Source organism: Rhinoderma darwinii, chromosome 1 (genome assembly GCF_050947455.1).
Source record: "Rhinoderma darwinii isolate aRhiDar2 chromosome 1, aRhiDar2.hap1, whole genome shotgun sequence".
NCBI classification, from domain to species: Eukaryota; Metazoa; Chordata; class Amphibia; order Anura; family Rhinodermatidae; genus Rhinoderma; species Rhinoderma darwinii.
This window is the reverse complement of record NC_134687.1, coordinates 249,034,110-249,047,205: the sequence shown is the minus strand read 5'-3', so window position 1 is coordinate 249,047,205 and position 13,096 is coordinate 249,034,110. Positions and strand designations below refer to the sequence as shown.

At 41.7% G+C, this 13,096-nt stretch overlaps 60 pseudogenes; all 60 read right to left on the bottom strand.

Annotated features, from left to right (window-relative positions):
- Positions 1-60: 60 nt before the first annotated feature.
- LOC142736840 (5S ribosomal RNA) lies at positions 61-179 on the bottom strand (annotated as a pseudogene).
- Positions 180-246: 67 nt separating this feature from the next.
- Positions 247-365, bottom strand: LOC142736610 (5S ribosomal RNA; annotated as a pseudogene).
- A 67-nt stretch (positions 366-432) lies between these two features.
- Positions 433-551, bottom strand: LOC142735576 (5S ribosomal RNA; annotated as a pseudogene).
- A 67-nt stretch (positions 552-618) lies between these two features.
- LOC142698111 (5S ribosomal RNA) lies at positions 619-737 on the bottom strand (annotated as a pseudogene).
- Positions 738-804: 67 nt separating this feature from the next.
- On the bottom strand, positions 805-923 carry LOC142698015 (5S ribosomal RNA; annotated as a pseudogene).
- A 67-nt stretch (positions 924-990) lies between these two features.
- LOC142736350 (5S ribosomal RNA) lies at positions 991-1,109 on the bottom strand (annotated as a pseudogene).
- Positions 1,110-1,176: 67 nt separating this feature from the next.
- Positions 1,177-1,295, bottom strand: LOC142697931 (5S ribosomal RNA; annotated as a pseudogene).
- A 67-nt stretch (positions 1,296-1,362) lies between these two features.
- LOC142702329 (5S ribosomal RNA) lies at positions 1,363-1,481 on the bottom strand (annotated as a pseudogene).
- Positions 1,482-1,548: 67 nt separating this feature from the next.
- Positions 1,549-1,667, bottom strand: LOC142737816 (5S ribosomal RNA; annotated as a pseudogene).
- A 67-nt stretch (positions 1,668-1,734) lies between these two features.
- LOC142735441 (5S ribosomal RNA) lies at positions 1,735-1,853 on the bottom strand (annotated as a pseudogene).
- A 67-nt stretch (positions 1,854-1,920) lies between these two features.
- Positions 1,921-2,039, bottom strand: LOC142732056 (5S ribosomal RNA; annotated as a pseudogene).
- Positions 2,040-2,106: 67 nt separating this feature from the next.
- Positions 2,107-2,225, bottom strand: LOC142736265 (5S ribosomal RNA; annotated as a pseudogene).
- Positions 2,226-2,478: 253 nt separating this feature from the next.
- LOC142686808 (5S ribosomal RNA) lies at positions 2,479-2,597 on the bottom strand (annotated as a pseudogene).
- Positions 2,598-2,664: 67 nt separating this feature from the next.
- LOC142736264 (5S ribosomal RNA) lies at positions 2,665-2,783 on the bottom strand (annotated as a pseudogene).
- Positions 2,784-2,850: 67 nt separating this feature from the next.
- On the bottom strand, positions 2,851-2,969 carry LOC142696087 (5S ribosomal RNA; annotated as a pseudogene).
- Positions 2,970-3,036: 67 nt separating this feature from the next.
- LOC142689511 (5S ribosomal RNA) lies at positions 3,037-3,155 on the bottom strand (annotated as a pseudogene).
- A 67-nt stretch (positions 3,156-3,222) lies between these two features.
- Positions 3,223-3,341, bottom strand: LOC142681937 (5S ribosomal RNA; annotated as a pseudogene).
- Positions 3,342-3,408: 67 nt separating this feature from the next.
- Positions 3,409-3,527, bottom strand: LOC142727082 (5S ribosomal RNA; annotated as a pseudogene).
- Positions 3,528-3,780: 253 nt separating this feature from the next.
- LOC142738239 (5S ribosomal RNA) lies at positions 3,781-3,899 on the bottom strand (annotated as a pseudogene).
- A 67-nt stretch (positions 3,900-3,966) lies between these two features.
- Positions 3,967-4,085, bottom strand: LOC142736362 (5S ribosomal RNA; annotated as a pseudogene).
- Positions 4,086-4,152: 67 nt separating this feature from the next.
- LOC142736404 (5S ribosomal RNA) lies at positions 4,153-4,271 on the bottom strand (annotated as a pseudogene).
- Positions 4,272-4,338: 67 nt separating this feature from the next.
- Positions 4,339-4,457, bottom strand: LOC142697838 (5S ribosomal RNA; annotated as a pseudogene).
- A 253-nt stretch (positions 4,458-4,710) lies between these two features.
- On the bottom strand, positions 4,711-4,829 carry LOC142738064 (5S ribosomal RNA; annotated as a pseudogene).
- A 67-nt stretch (positions 4,830-4,896) lies between these two features.
- Positions 4,897-5,015, bottom strand: LOC142683610 (5S ribosomal RNA; annotated as a pseudogene).
- A 67-nt stretch (positions 5,016-5,082) lies between these two features.
- On the bottom strand, positions 5,083-5,201 carry LOC142736832 (5S ribosomal RNA; annotated as a pseudogene).
- A 67-nt stretch (positions 5,202-5,268) lies between these two features.
- On the bottom strand, positions 5,269-5,387 carry LOC142704049 (5S ribosomal RNA; annotated as a pseudogene).
- Positions 5,388-5,454: 67 nt separating this feature from the next.
- LOC142736477 (5S ribosomal RNA) lies at positions 5,455-5,573 on the bottom strand (annotated as a pseudogene).
- Positions 5,574-5,640: 67 nt separating this feature from the next.
- Positions 5,641-5,759, bottom strand: LOC142736839 (5S ribosomal RNA; annotated as a pseudogene).
- A 253-nt stretch (positions 5,760-6,012) lies between these two features.
- Positions 6,013-6,131, bottom strand: LOC142699166 (5S ribosomal RNA; annotated as a pseudogene).
- A 253-nt stretch (positions 6,132-6,384) lies between these two features.
- On the bottom strand, positions 6,385-6,503 carry LOC142731477 (5S ribosomal RNA; annotated as a pseudogene).
- Positions 6,504-6,570: 67 nt separating this feature from the next.
- On the bottom strand, positions 6,571-6,689 carry LOC142732958 (5S ribosomal RNA; annotated as a pseudogene).
- Positions 6,690-6,755: 66 nt separating this feature from the next.
- LOC142738428 (5S ribosomal RNA) lies at positions 6,756-6,874 on the bottom strand (annotated as a pseudogene).
- A 67-nt stretch (positions 6,875-6,941) lies between these two features.
- On the bottom strand, positions 6,942-7,060 carry LOC142736403 (5S ribosomal RNA; annotated as a pseudogene).
- Positions 7,061-7,127: 67 nt separating this feature from the next.
- On the bottom strand, positions 7,128-7,246 carry LOC142697716 (5S ribosomal RNA; annotated as a pseudogene).
- A 253-nt stretch (positions 7,247-7,499) lies between these two features.
- Positions 7,500-7,618, bottom strand: LOC142683590 (5S ribosomal RNA; annotated as a pseudogene).
- A 67-nt stretch (positions 7,619-7,685) lies between these two features.
- LOC142736820 (5S ribosomal RNA) lies at positions 7,686-7,804 on the bottom strand (annotated as a pseudogene).
- Positions 7,805-7,871: 67 nt separating this feature from the next.
- LOC142704038 (5S ribosomal RNA) lies at positions 7,872-7,990 on the bottom strand (annotated as a pseudogene).
- A 67-nt stretch (positions 7,991-8,057) lies between these two features.
- LOC142736464 (5S ribosomal RNA) lies at positions 8,058-8,176 on the bottom strand (annotated as a pseudogene).
- A 67-nt stretch (positions 8,177-8,243) lies between these two features.
- Positions 8,244-8,362, bottom strand: LOC142735575 (5S ribosomal RNA; annotated as a pseudogene).
- A 67-nt stretch (positions 8,363-8,429) lies between these two features.
- LOC142697594 (5S ribosomal RNA) lies at positions 8,430-8,548 on the bottom strand (annotated as a pseudogene).
- Positions 8,549-8,615: 67 nt separating this feature from the next.
- Positions 8,616-8,734, bottom strand: LOC142697473 (5S ribosomal RNA; annotated as a pseudogene).
- A 67-nt stretch (positions 8,735-8,801) lies between these two features.
- LOC142735574 (5S ribosomal RNA) lies at positions 8,802-8,920 on the bottom strand (annotated as a pseudogene).
- Positions 8,921-8,987: 67 nt separating this feature from the next.
- LOC142697351 (5S ribosomal RNA) lies at positions 8,988-9,106 on the bottom strand (annotated as a pseudogene).
- Positions 9,107-9,173: 67 nt separating this feature from the next.
- LOC142697229 (5S ribosomal RNA) lies at positions 9,174-9,292 on the bottom strand (annotated as a pseudogene).
- A 67-nt stretch (positions 9,293-9,359) lies between these two features.
- LOC142736349 (5S ribosomal RNA) lies at positions 9,360-9,478 on the bottom strand (annotated as a pseudogene).
- Positions 9,479-9,545: 67 nt separating this feature from the next.
- On the bottom strand, positions 9,546-9,664 carry LOC142697107 (5S ribosomal RNA; annotated as a pseudogene).
- A 67-nt stretch (positions 9,665-9,731) lies between these two features.
- Positions 9,732-9,850, bottom strand: LOC142702318 (5S ribosomal RNA; annotated as a pseudogene).
- A 67-nt stretch (positions 9,851-9,917) lies between these two features.
- LOC142737815 (5S ribosomal RNA) lies at positions 9,918-10,036 on the bottom strand (annotated as a pseudogene).
- A 67-nt stretch (positions 10,037-10,103) lies between these two features.
- LOC142734486 (5S ribosomal RNA) lies at positions 10,104-10,222 on the bottom strand (annotated as a pseudogene).
- A 67-nt stretch (positions 10,223-10,289) lies between these two features.
- On the bottom strand, positions 10,290-10,408 carry LOC142732045 (5S ribosomal RNA; annotated as a pseudogene).
- A 67-nt stretch (positions 10,409-10,475) lies between these two features.
- On the bottom strand, positions 10,476-10,594 carry LOC142736263 (5S ribosomal RNA; annotated as a pseudogene).
- A 253-nt stretch (positions 10,595-10,847) lies between these two features.
- LOC142689500 (5S ribosomal RNA) lies at positions 10,848-10,966 on the bottom strand (annotated as a pseudogene).
- Positions 10,967-11,033: 67 nt separating this feature from the next.
- On the bottom strand, positions 11,034-11,152 carry LOC142727071 (5S ribosomal RNA; annotated as a pseudogene).
- A 253-nt stretch (positions 11,153-11,405) lies between these two features.
- On the bottom strand, positions 11,406-11,524 carry LOC142735581 (5S ribosomal RNA; annotated as a pseudogene).
- A 67-nt stretch (positions 11,525-11,591) lies between these two features.
- LOC142727060 (5S ribosomal RNA) lies at positions 11,592-11,710 on the bottom strand (annotated as a pseudogene).
- A 67-nt stretch (positions 11,711-11,777) lies between these two features.
- Positions 11,778-11,896, bottom strand: LOC142736283 (5S ribosomal RNA; annotated as a pseudogene).
- A 67-nt stretch (positions 11,897-11,963) lies between these two features.
- On the bottom strand, positions 11,964-12,082 carry LOC142736024 (5S ribosomal RNA; annotated as a pseudogene).
- Positions 12,083-12,149: 67 nt separating this feature from the next.
- LOC142731949 (5S ribosomal RNA) lies at positions 12,150-12,268 on the bottom strand (annotated as a pseudogene).
- A 253-nt stretch (positions 12,269-12,521) lies between these two features.
- LOC142737293 (5S ribosomal RNA) lies at positions 12,522-12,640 on the bottom strand (annotated as a pseudogene).
- Positions 12,641-12,894: 254 nt separating this feature from the next.
- On the bottom strand, positions 12,895-13,013 carry LOC142736838 (5S ribosomal RNA; annotated as a pseudogene).
- Positions 13,014-13,096: the final 83 nt, after the last annotated feature.

The following is a 13,096-nucleotide window of genomic DNA, read 5'->3' as shown; positions in this document are numbered from 1 at the left end:
GCCTTAATCCATAGTCTTATTTAATCTATTGTGAAACAAAATCTAAACAACATAATAAAAAGGCAACCGCACCACGGATTCCCAGACAGTCTCCCACACTGGTACTAGCGAGGCCTTAAGCTGTGTAACTTCTGCGATCTGACGAGAGCAGGGACATTCAGCTTAGAATGGCCATTGACATTAAATGCTTTAATCCATAGTCCTTTTTAATCGATTGTGAAACAAAATCTAAACGACATAATAAAAATTCAACCGCACCACGGATTCCCAGACAGTCTCCCACACTGGTACTAGCGAGGCCTTAAGCTGTGTAACTTCTGCGATCTGACGAGAGCAGGCACATTCAGCTTAGAATGGCCATTGACATTAAAAGCCTTAATCCATAGTCCTATTTAATTGATTGTGAAACAAAATCTAAACGACATAATAAAAAGTCAACCGCACCTCGGATTCCCAGACAGTCTCCCACACTGGTACTAGCGAGGCCTTAAGCTGTGTAATTTCTGCGTTCTGACGAAAGCAGGGACATTCAGCTTAGAATGGCCATTGACGTTAAATGCTTTAATCCATAGTCCTATTTAATCTATTGTGAAACAAAATCTAAACGACATAATAAAAAGTCAACCGCACCACGGATTCCCAGACAGTCTCCCACACTGGTACTAGCGAGGCCTTAAGCTGTGTAACTTCTGCGATCTGACGAGAGCAGGCACATTCAGCTTAGAATGGCCATTGACATTAAATGCTTTAATCCATAGTCCTTTTTAAACGATTGTGAAACAAAATCTAAACGACATAATAAAAAGTCAACCGCACCACGGATTCCCAGACAGTCTCCCACACTGGTACTAGCGAGGCCTTAAGCTGTGTAACTTCTGCGATCTGACGAGAGCAGGCACATTCAGCTTAGAATGGCCATTGACATTAAATGCTTTAATCCATAGTCCTTTTTAATCGATTGTGAAACAAAATCTAAACGACATAATAAAAAGTCAACCGCACCACGGATTCACAGACAGTCTCCCACACTGGTACTAGCGAGGCCTTAAGCTGTGTAACTTCTGCGATCTGACGAGAGCAGGCACATTCAGCTTAGAATGGCCATTGACGTTAAATGCTTTAATCCATAGTCCTATTTAATCTATTGTGAAACAAAATCTAAACAACATAATAAAAAGTCAACCGCACCACGGATTCCCAGACAGTCTCCCACACTGGTACTAGCGAGGCCTTAAGCTGTGTAACTTCTGCGATCTGACGAGAGCAGGCACATTCAGCTTAGAATGGCCATTGACATTAAAAGCCTTAATCCATAGTCCTATTTAATCTATTGTGAAACAAAATCTAAACAACATAATTAAAAGTCAACCGCACCACGGATTCCCAGACAGTCTCACACACTGGTACTAGCGAGGCCTTAAGCTGTGTAACTTCTGCGATCTGACGAGAGCAGGGACATTCAGCTTAGAATGGCCATTGGCATTAAATGCTTTAATCCATAGTCCTTTTTAATCGATTGTGAAACAAAATCTAAACGACATAATAAAAATTCAACCGCACCACGGATTCCCAGACAGTCTCCAACGCTGGTACTAGCGAGGCCTTAAGCTGTGTAACTTCTGCGTTCTGACGAGAGCAGGCACATTCAGCTTAGAATGGCCATTGACATTAAATGCTTTAATCCATAGTCCTATTTAATCTATTGTGAAACAAAATCTAAACGACATAATAAAAAGTCAACCGCACCACGGATTCCCAGACAGTCTCCCACACTGGTACTAGCGAGGCCTTAAGCTGTGTAACTTCTGCGATCTGACGAGAGCAGGCACTTTCAGCTTAGAATGGCCATTGACTTTAAATGCTTTAATCCATAGTCCTTTTTAATCGATTGTGAAACAAAATCTAAACGACATAATAAAAAGTCAACCGCACCACGGATTCCCAGACAGTCTCCCACAATGGTACTAGCGAGGCCTTAAGCTGTGTAACTTCTGCGATCTGACGAGAGCAGGGACATTCAGCTTAGAATGGCCATTGACATTAAATGCTTTAATCCATAGTCCTTTTTAATCGATTGTGAAACAAAATCTAAACGACATAATAAAAAGTCAACCGCACCACGGATTCCCAGACAGTCTCCCACACTGGTACTAGCGAGACCTTAAGCTGTGTAACTTCTGCGATCTGACGAGAGCAGGCACATTCAGCTTAGAATGGCCATTGACATTTAAAGCCTTAATCCATAGTCCTATTTAATCTATTGTGAAACAAAATCTAAACAACATAATAAAAAGTCAACCGCACCACGGATTCCCAGACAGTCTCCCACACTCGTACTAGCGAGGGCTTAAGATGTGTAACTTCAGCGATCTGACGAGAGCAGGGACATTCAGCTTAGAATGGCCATTGACATTAAATGCTTTAATCCATAGTCCTTTTTAATCGATTGTGAAACAAAATCTAAACGACATAATAAATATTCAACCGCACCACGGATTCCCAGACAGTCTCCCACACTGGTACTAGCGAGGCCTTAAGGTGTGTAATTTCTGCGTTCTGACGAGAGCAGGCACATTCAGCTTAGAATGGCCATAGACGTTAAATGCTTTAATCCATAGTCCTATTTAATTTATTGTGAAACAAAATCTAAACGACATAATAAAAAGTCAACCGCACCACGGATTCCCAGACAGTCTCCCACACTGGTACTAGCGAGACCTTAAGCTGTGTAACTTCTGCGATCTGACGAGAGCAGGCACATTCAGCTTAGAATGGCCATTGACATTTAAAGCCTTAATCCATAGTCCTATTTAATCTATTGTGAAACAAAATCTAAACAACATAATAAAAAGTCAACCGCACCACGGATTCCCAGACAGTCTCCCACACTCGTACTAGCGAGGGCTTAAGCTGTGTAACTTCTGCGATCTGACGAGAGCAGGGACATTCAGCTTAGAATGGCCATTGACATTAAATGCTTTAATCCATAGTCCTTTTTAATCGATTGTGAAACAAAATCTAAACGACATAATAAATATTCAACCGCACCACGGATTCCCAGACAGTCTCCCACACTGGTACTAGCGAGGCCTTAAGGTGTGTAACTTCTGCGTTCTGACGAGAGCAGGCACATTCAGCTTAGAATGGCCATAGACGTTAAATGCTTTAATCCATAGTCCTATTTAATCTATTGTGAAACAAAATCTAAACGACATAATAAAAAGTCAACCGCACCACGGATTCACAGACAGTCTCCCACACTGGTACTAGCGAGGCCTTAAGCTGTGTAACTTCTGCGATCTGACGAGAGCAGGCACATTCAGCTTAGAATGGCCTTTGACATTAAATGCTTTAATCCATAGTCCTTTTTAATCGATTGTGAAACAAAATCTAAACGACATAATAAAAAGTCAACCGCACCACGGATTCCCAGACAGTCTCCCACACTGGTACTAGCGAGGCCTTAAGCTGTGTAACTTCTGCGATCTGACGAGAGCAGGGACATTCAGCTTAGAATGGCCATTGACAATAAATGCTTTAATCCATAGTCCTTTTTAATCGATTGTGAAACAAAATCTAAACGACATAATAAAAATTCAACCGCACCACGGATTCCCAGACAGTCTCCCACACTTGTACTAGCGAGGCGTTAAGCTATGTAACTTCTGCGATCTAACGAGAGCAGGCACATTCAGCTTAGAATGGCCATTGACATTAAATGCTTTAATCCATAGTCCTTTTTAATCGATTGTGAAACAAAATCTAAACGACATATTAAAAAGTCAACAGCACCACGGATTCCCAGACAGTCTCACACACTGGTACTAGCGAGGCCTTAAGCTGTGTAACTTCTGCGATCTGACGAGAGCAGGCACATTCGGCTTAGAATGGCCATTGACAATAAATGCTTTAATCCATAGTCCTTTTTAATCGATTGTGAAACAAAATCTAAACGACATAATAAAAAGTCAACCACACCACGGATTCCCAGACAGTCTCCCACACTGGTACTAGCGAGGCCTTAAGCTGTGTAACTTCTGCGATCTGACGAGAGCAGGGACATTCAGCTTAGAATGGCCATTGACATTAAATGCTTTAATCCATAGTCCTTTTTAATCGATTGTGAAACAAAATCTAAACGACATAATAAAAATTCAACCGCACCACGGATTCCCAGACAGTCTCCAACGCTGGTACTAGCGAGGCCTTAAGCTGTGTAACTTCTGCGTTCTGATGAGAGCAGGCACATTCAGCTTAGAATGGCCATTGACATTAAATGCTTTAATCCATAGTCCTATTTAATCTATTGTGAAACAAAATCTAAACGACATAATAAAAAGTCAACCGCACCACGGATTCCCAGACAGTCTCCCACACTGGTACTAGCGAGGCCTTAAGCTGTGTAACTTCTGCGATCTGACGAGAGCAGGCACATTCAGCTTAGAATGGCCATTGACATTAAATGCTTTAATCCATAGTCCTCTTTAATCGATTGTGAAACAAAATCTAAACGACATAATAAAAAGCCAACCGCACCACTTATTCCCAGACATTCTCCCACACTGGTACTAGCGAGGCCTTAAGCTGTGTAACTTCTGCGATCTGACGAGAGCAGGCACATTCGGCTTAGAATGGCCATTGACAATAAATGCTTTAATCCATAGTCCTTTTTAATCGATTGTGAAACAAAATCTAAACGACATAATAAAAAGTCAACCGCACCACGGATTCCCAGACAGTCTCCCACACTGGTACTAGCGAGGCCTTAAGCTGTGTAATTTCGGCGATCTGACGAGAGCAGGGACATTCAGCTTAGAATGGCCATTGACATTAAATGATTTAAGCCATAGTCCTATTTAATCTATTGTGAAACAAAATCTAAACAACATAATAAAAAGTCAACCACACCACGGATTCCCAGACAGTCTCCCACACTAGTACTAGCAAGGCCTTAAGCTGTGTAACTTCTGCGATCTGACGAGAGCAGGGACATTCAGCTTAGAATGGCCATTGATATTAAATGCTTTAATCCATAGTCCTTTTTAATCGATTGTGAAACAAAATCTAAACGACATAATAAAAATTCAACAGCACCACGGATTCCCAGACAGTCTCCCACACTGGTACTAGCGAGGCCTTAAGCTGTGTAACTTCTGCGATCTGACGAGAGCAGGCACATTCAGCTTAGAATGGCCATTGACATTAAATGCTTTAATCCATAGTCCTTTTTAATCGATTGTGAAACAAAATCTAAACGACATAATAAAAAGTCAACCGCACCACGGATTCCCAGACAGTCTCCCACACTGGTACTAGCGAGGCGTTAAGGTGTGTAACTTCTGCGATCTAACGAGAGCAGGCACATTCAGCTTAAAATGGCCATTGACATTAAATGCTTTAATCCATAGTCCTTTTTAATCGATTGTGAAACAAAATCTAAACGACATAATAAAAAGTCAACCGCACCACGAATTCCCAGACAGTCTCCCACACTGGTACTAGCGAGGCCTTAAGCTGTGTAACTTCTGCGATCTGACGAGAGCAGGCACATTCAGCTTAGAATGGCCATTGACATTAAAAGCCTTAATCCATAGTCTTATTTAATCTATTGTGAAACAAAATCTAAACAACATAATAAAAAGGCAACCGCACCACGGATTCCCAGACAGTCTCCCACACTGGTACTAGCGAGGCCTTAAGCTGTGTAACTTCTGCGATCTGACGAGAGCAGGGACATTCAGCTTAGAATGGCCATTGACATTAAATGCTTTAATCCATAGTCCTTTTTAATCGATTGTGAAACAAAATCTAAACGACATAATAAAAATTCAGCCGCACCACGGATTCCCAGACAGTCTCCAACGCTGGTACTAGCGAGGCCTTAAGTTGTGTAACTTCTGCGTTCTGACGAGAGCAGGCACATTCAGCTTAGAATGGCCATTGACGTTTAATGCTTTAATCCATAGTCCTATTTAATCTATTGTGAAACAAAATCTAAACAACATAATAAAAATGCAACCACACCACGGATTCCCAGACAGTCTCCCACACTGGTACTAGCGAGGCCTTAAGCTGTGTAACTTCTGCGATCTGACGAGAGCAGGGACATTCAGCTTAGAATGGCCATTGACAATAAATGCTTTAATCCATAGTCCTTTTTAATCGATTGTGAAACAAAATCTAAACGACATAATAAAAATTCAACCGCACCACGGATTCCCAGACAGTCTCCCACACTTGTACTAGCGAGGCGTTAAGCTATGTAACTTCTGCGATCTAACGAGAGCAGGCACATTCAGCTTAGAATGGCCATTGACATTAAATGCTTTAATCCATAGTCCTTTTTAATCGATTGTGAAACAAAATCTAAACGACATAATAAAAAGTCAACAGCACCACGGATTCCCAGACAGTCTCACACACTGGTACTAGCGAGGCCTTAAGCTGTGTAACTTCTGCGATCTGACGAGAGCAGGCACATTCAGCTTAGAATGGCCATTGACAATAAATGCTTTAATCCATAGTCCTTTTTAATCGATTGTGAAACAAAATCTAAACGACATAATAAAAAGTCAACCACACCACGGATTCCCAGACAGTCTCCCACACTGGTACTAGCGAGGCCTTAAGCTGTGTAACTTCTGCGATCTGACGAGAGCAGGCACATTCAGCTTAGAATGGCCATTGACATTAAAAGCCTTAATCCATAGTCCTATTTAATCTATTGTGAAACAAAATCTAAACAACATAATAAAAGTCAACCACACCACGGATTCCCAGACAGTCTCCCACACTGGTACTAGCAAGGCCTTAAGCTGTGTAACTTCTGCGATCTGACGAGAGCAGGGACATTCAGCTTAGAATGGCCATTGACATTAAATGCTTTAATCCATAGTCCTTTTTAATCGATTGTGAAACAAAATCTAAACGACATAATAAAAATTCAACCGCACCACGGATTCCCAGACAGTCTCCAACGCTGGTACTAGCGAGGCCTTAAGCTGTGTAACTTCTGCGTTCTGATGAGAGCAGGCACATTCAGCTTAGAATGGCCATTGACATTAAATGCTTTAATCCATAGTCCTATTTAATCTATTGTGAAACAAAATCTAAACGACATAATAAAAAGTCAACCGCACCACGGATTCCCAGACAGTCTCCCACACTGGTACTAGCGAGGCCTTAAGCTGTGTAACTTCTGCGATCTGACGAGAGCAGGCACATTCAGCTTAGAATGGCCATTGACATTAAATGCTTTAATCCATAGTCCTCTTTAATCGATTGTGAAACAAAATCTAAACGACATAATAAAAAGCCAACCGCACCACTTATTCCCAGACATTCTCCCACACTGGTACTAGCGAGGCCTTAAGCTGTGTAACTTCTGCGATCTGACGAGAGCAGGCACATTCGGCTTAGAATGGCCATTGACAATAAATGCTTTAATCCATAGTCCTTTTTAATCGATTGTGAAACAAAATCTAAACAACATAATAAAAAGTCAACCACACCACGGATTCCCAGACAGTCTCCCACACTAGTACTAGCAAGGCCTTAAGCTGTGTAACTTCTGCGATCTGACGAGAGCAGGGACATTCAGCTTAGAATGGCCATTGATATTAAATGCTTTAATCCATAGTCCTTTTTAATCGATTGTGAAACAAAATCTAAACGACATAATAAAAATTCAACAGCACCACGGATTCCCAGACAGTCTCCCACACTGGTACTAGCGAGGCCTTAAGCTGTGTAACTTCTGCGATCTGACGAGAGCAGGCACATTCAGCTTAGAATGGCCATTGACATTAAATGCTTTAATCCATAGTCCTTTTTAATCGATTGTGAAACAAAATCTAAACGACATAATAAAAAGTCAACCGCACCACGGATTCCCAGACAGTCTCCCACACTGGTACTAGCGAGGCGTTAAGGTGTGTAACTTCTGCGATCTAACGAGAGCAGGCACATTCAGCTTAAAATGGCCATTGACATTAAATGCTTTAATCCATAGTCCTTTTTAATCGATTGTGAAACAAAATCTAAACGACATAATAAAAAGTCAACCGCACCACGAATTCCCAGACAGTCTCCCACACTGGTACTAGCGAGGCCTTAAGCTGTGTAACTTCTGCGATCTGACGAGAGCAGGCACATTCAGCTTAGAATGGCCATTGACATTAAAAGCCTTAATCCATAGTCCTATTTAATTGATTGTGAAACAAAATCTAAACGACATAATAAAAAGTCAACCGCACCTCGGATTCCCAGACAGTCTCCCACACTGGTACTAGCGAGGCCTTAAGCTGTGTAATTTCTGCGTTCTGACGAAAGCAGGGACATTCAGCTTAGAATGGCCATTGACGTTAAATGCTTTAATCCATAGTCCTATTTAATCTATTGTGAAACAAAATCTAAACGACATAATAAAAAGTCAACCGCACCACGGATTCCCAGACAGTCTCCCACACTGGTACTAGCGAGGCCTTAAGCTGTGTAACTTCTGCGATCTGACGAGAGCAGGCACATTCAGCTTAGAATGGCCATTGACATTAAATGCTTTAATCCATAGTCCTTTTTAAACGATTGTGAAACAAAATCTAAACGACATAATAAAAAGTCAACCGCACCACGGATTCCCAGACAGTCTCCCACACTGGTACTAGCGAGGCCTTAAGCTGTGTAACTTCTGCGATCTGACGAGAGCAGGCACATTCAGCTTAGAATGGCCATTGACATTAAAAGCTTTAATCCATAGTCCTATTTAATTGATTGTGAAACAAAATCTAAACGACATAAGAAAAAGTCAACCGCACCTCGGATTCCCAGACAGTCTCCCACACTGGTACTAGCGAGGCCTTAAGCTGTGTAATTTCTGCGTTCTGACGAAAGCAGGGACATTCAGCTTAGAATGGCCATTGACGTTAAATGCTTTAATCCATAGTCCTATTTAATCTATTGTGAAACAAAATCTAAACGACATAATAAAAAGTCAACCGCACCACGGATTCCCAGACAGTCTCCCACACTGGTACTAGCGAGGCCTTAAGCTGTGTAACTTCTGCGATCTGACGAGAGCAGGCACATTCAGCTTAGAATGGCCATTGACATTAAATGCTTTAATCCATAGTCCTTTTTAAACGATTGTGAAACAAAATCTAAACGACATAATAAAAAGTCAACCGCACCACGGATTCCCAGACAGTCTCCCACACTGGTACTAGCGAGGCCTTAAGCTGTGTAACTTCTGCGATCTGACGAGAGCAGGCACATTCAGCTTAGAATGGCCATTGACATTAAATGCTTTAATCCATAGTCCTTTTTAATCGATTGTGAAACAAAATCTAAACGACATAATAAAAAGTCAACCGCACCACGGATTCACAGACAGTCTCCCACACTGGTACTAGCGAGGCCTTAAGCTGTGTAACTTCTGCGATCTGACGAGAGCAGGCACATTCAGCTTAGAATGGCCATTGACGTTAAATGCTTTAATCCATAGTCCTATTTAATCTATTGTGAAACAAAATCTAAACAACATAATAAAAAGTCAACCGCACCACGGATTCCCAGACAGTCTCCCACACTGGTACTAGCGAGGCCTTAAGCTGTGTAACTTCTGCGATCTGACGAGAGCAGGCACATTCAGCTTAGAATGGCCATTGACATTAAAAGCCTTAATCCATAGTCCTATTTAATCTATTGTGAAACAAAATCTAAACAACATAATTAAAAGTCAACCGCACCACGGATTCCCAGACAGTCTCACACACTGGTACTAGCGAGGCCTTAAGCTGTGTAACTTCTGCGATCTGACGAGAGCAGGGACATTCAGCTTAGAATGGCCATTGGCATTAAATGCTTTAATCCATAGTCCTTTTTAATCGATTGTGAAACAAAATCTAAACGACATAATAAAAATTCAACCGCACCACGGATTCCCAGACAGTCTCCAACGCTGGTACTAGCGAGGCCTTAAGCTGTGTAACTTCTGCGTTCTGACGAGAGCAGGCACATTCAGCTTAGAATGGCCATTGACATTAAATGCTTTAATCCATAGTCCTATTTAATCTATTGTGAAACAAAATCTAAACGACATAATAAAAAGTCAACCGCACCACGGATTCCCAGACAGTCTCCCACACTTGTACTAGCGAGGCCTTAAGCTGTGTAACTTCTGCGATCTGACGAGAGCAGGCACTTTCAGCTTAGAATGGCCATTGACTTTAAATGCTTTAATCCATAGTCCTTTTTAATCGATTGTGAAACAAAATCTAAACGACATAATAAAAAGTCAACCGCACCACGGATTCCCAGACAGTCTCCCACAATGGTACTAGCGAGGCCTTAAGCTGTGTAACTTCTGCGATCTGACGAGAGCAGGGACATTCAGCTTAGAATGGCCATTGACATTAAATGCTTTAATCCATAGTCCTTTTTAATCGATTGTGAAACAAAATCTAAACGACATAATAAAAAGTCAACCGCACCACGGATTCCCAGACAGTCTCCCACACTGGTACTAGCGAGACCTTAAGCTGTGTAACTTCTGCGATCTGACGAGAGCAGGCACATTCAGCTTAGAATGGCCATTGACATTTAAAGCCTTAATCCATAGTCCTATTTAATCTATTGTGAAACAAAATCTAAACAACATAATAAAAAGTCAACCGCACCACGGATTCCCAGACAGTCTCCCACACTCGTACTAGCGAGGGCTTAAGATGTGTAACTTCTGCGATCTGACGAGAGCAGGGACATTCAGCTTAGAATGGCCATTGACATTAAATGCTTTAATCCATAGTCCTTTTTAATCGATTGTGAAACAAAATCTAAACGACATAATAAATATTCAACCGCACCACGGATTCCCAGACAGTCTCCCACACTGGTACTAGCGAGGCCTTAAGGTGTGTAACTTCTGCGTTCTGACGAGAGCAGGCACATTCAGCTTAGAATGGCCATAGACGTTAAATGCTTTAATCCATAGTCCTTTTTAATCGATTGTGAAACAAAATCTAAACGACATAATAAAAAGTCAACCGCACCACGGATTCCCAGACAGTCTCCCACACTGGTACTAGCGAGGCCTTAAGCTGTGTAACTTCTGCGATCTGACGAGAGCAGGGACATTCAGCTTAGAATGGCCATTGACATTAAATGTTTTAATCCATAGTCCTTTTTAATCGATTGTGAAACAAAATCTAAACGACATAATAAAAATTCAACCGCACCACGGATTCCCAGACAGTCTCCCACACTTGTACTAGCGAGGCGTTAAGCTATGTAACTTCTGCGATCTAACGAGAGCAGGCACATTCAGCTTAGAATGGCCATTGACATTAAATACTTTAATCCATAGTCCTTTTTAATCGATTGTGAAACAAAATCTAAACGACATAATAAAAAGTCAACAGCACCACGGATTCCCAGACAGTCTCCCACACTGGTACTAGCGAGGCCTTTAGCTGTGTAACTTCTGCGATCTGACGAGAGCACGCACATTCAGCTTAGAATGACCATTGACATTAAAAGCCTTAATCCATAGTCCTATTTAATCTATTGTGAAACAAAATCTAAACAACATAATAAAAAGTCAACCGCACCACGGATTCCCAGACAGTCTCCCACACTGGTACTAGCGAGGCCTTAAGCTGTGTAACTTCTGCGATCTGACGAGAGCAGGGACATTCAGCTTAGAATGGCCATTGACATTAAATGCGTTAATCCATAGTTCTTTTTAATCGATTGTGAAACAAAATCTAAACGACATAATAAAAATTCAACCGCACCACGGATTCCCAGACAGTCTCCCAAACTGGTACTAGCGAGGCCTTAAGCTGTGTAACTTCTGCGTTCTGACGAGAGCAGGCACATTCAGCTTAGAATGGCCATTGACATTAAAAGCCTTAATCCATAGTCCTATTTAATCTATTGTGAAACAAAATCTAAACGACATAATAAAAAGTCAACCGCACCACGGATTCCCAGACAGTCTCCCACACTGGTACTAGCGAGGCCTTAAGCTGTGTAACTTCTGCGATCTGACGAGAACAGGGACATTCAGCTTAGAATGGCCATTGACAATAAATGCTTTAATCCATAGTCCTTTTTAATCGATTGTGAAACAAAATCTAAACGACATAATAAAAATTCAACCGCACCACGGATTCCCAGACAGTCTCCCACACTGGTACTAGCGAGGCCTTAAGCTGTGTAATTTCTGCGTTCTGACGAGAGCAGGCACATTCAGCTTAGAATGGCCATTGACTTTAAATGCTTTAATCCATAGTCCTATTTAATCTATTGTGAAACAAAATCTAAACGACATAATAAAAAGTCAACTGCACCACGGATTCCCAGACAGTCTCCCACACTCGTACTAGCGAGGCCTTAAGTTGTGTAACTTCTGCGATCTGCCGAGAGCAGGGAGATTCAGCTTAGAATGGCCATTGACGTTAAATGCTTTAATCCATAGTCCTTTTTAATCGATTGTGAAACAAAATCTAAACGACATAATAAAAAGTCAACTGCACCACGGATTCCCAGACAGTCTCCCACACTGGTACTAGCGAGGCCTTAAGCTGTGTAACTTCTGCGATCTGACAAGAGCAGGCACATTCAGCTTAGAATGGCCATTGACGTTAAATGCTTTAATCCATAGTCCTATTTAATCTATTGTGAAACAAAATCTAAACGACATAATAAAAAGTCAACCGCACCACGGATTCACCAGACAGTCTCCCACACTGGTACTAGCGAGGCGTTAAGCTGTGTAACTTCTGCGATTTAACGAGAGCAGGCACATTCAGCTTAGAATGGCCATTGACATTAAATGCTTTAATCCATAGTCCTTTTTAATCGATTGTGAAACAAAATCTAAACGACATAATAAAAAGGCAACCGCACCACGGATTCCCAGACAGTCTCCCACACTGGTACTAGCGAGGCCTTAAGCTGTGTAACTTCTGCGATCTGACGAGAGCAGGGACATTCAGCTTAGAATGGCCATTGACATTAAATGCTTTAATCCATAGTCCTTTTTAATCGATTGTGAAACAAAATCTAAACGACATAATAAAAAGGCAACCGCACCACG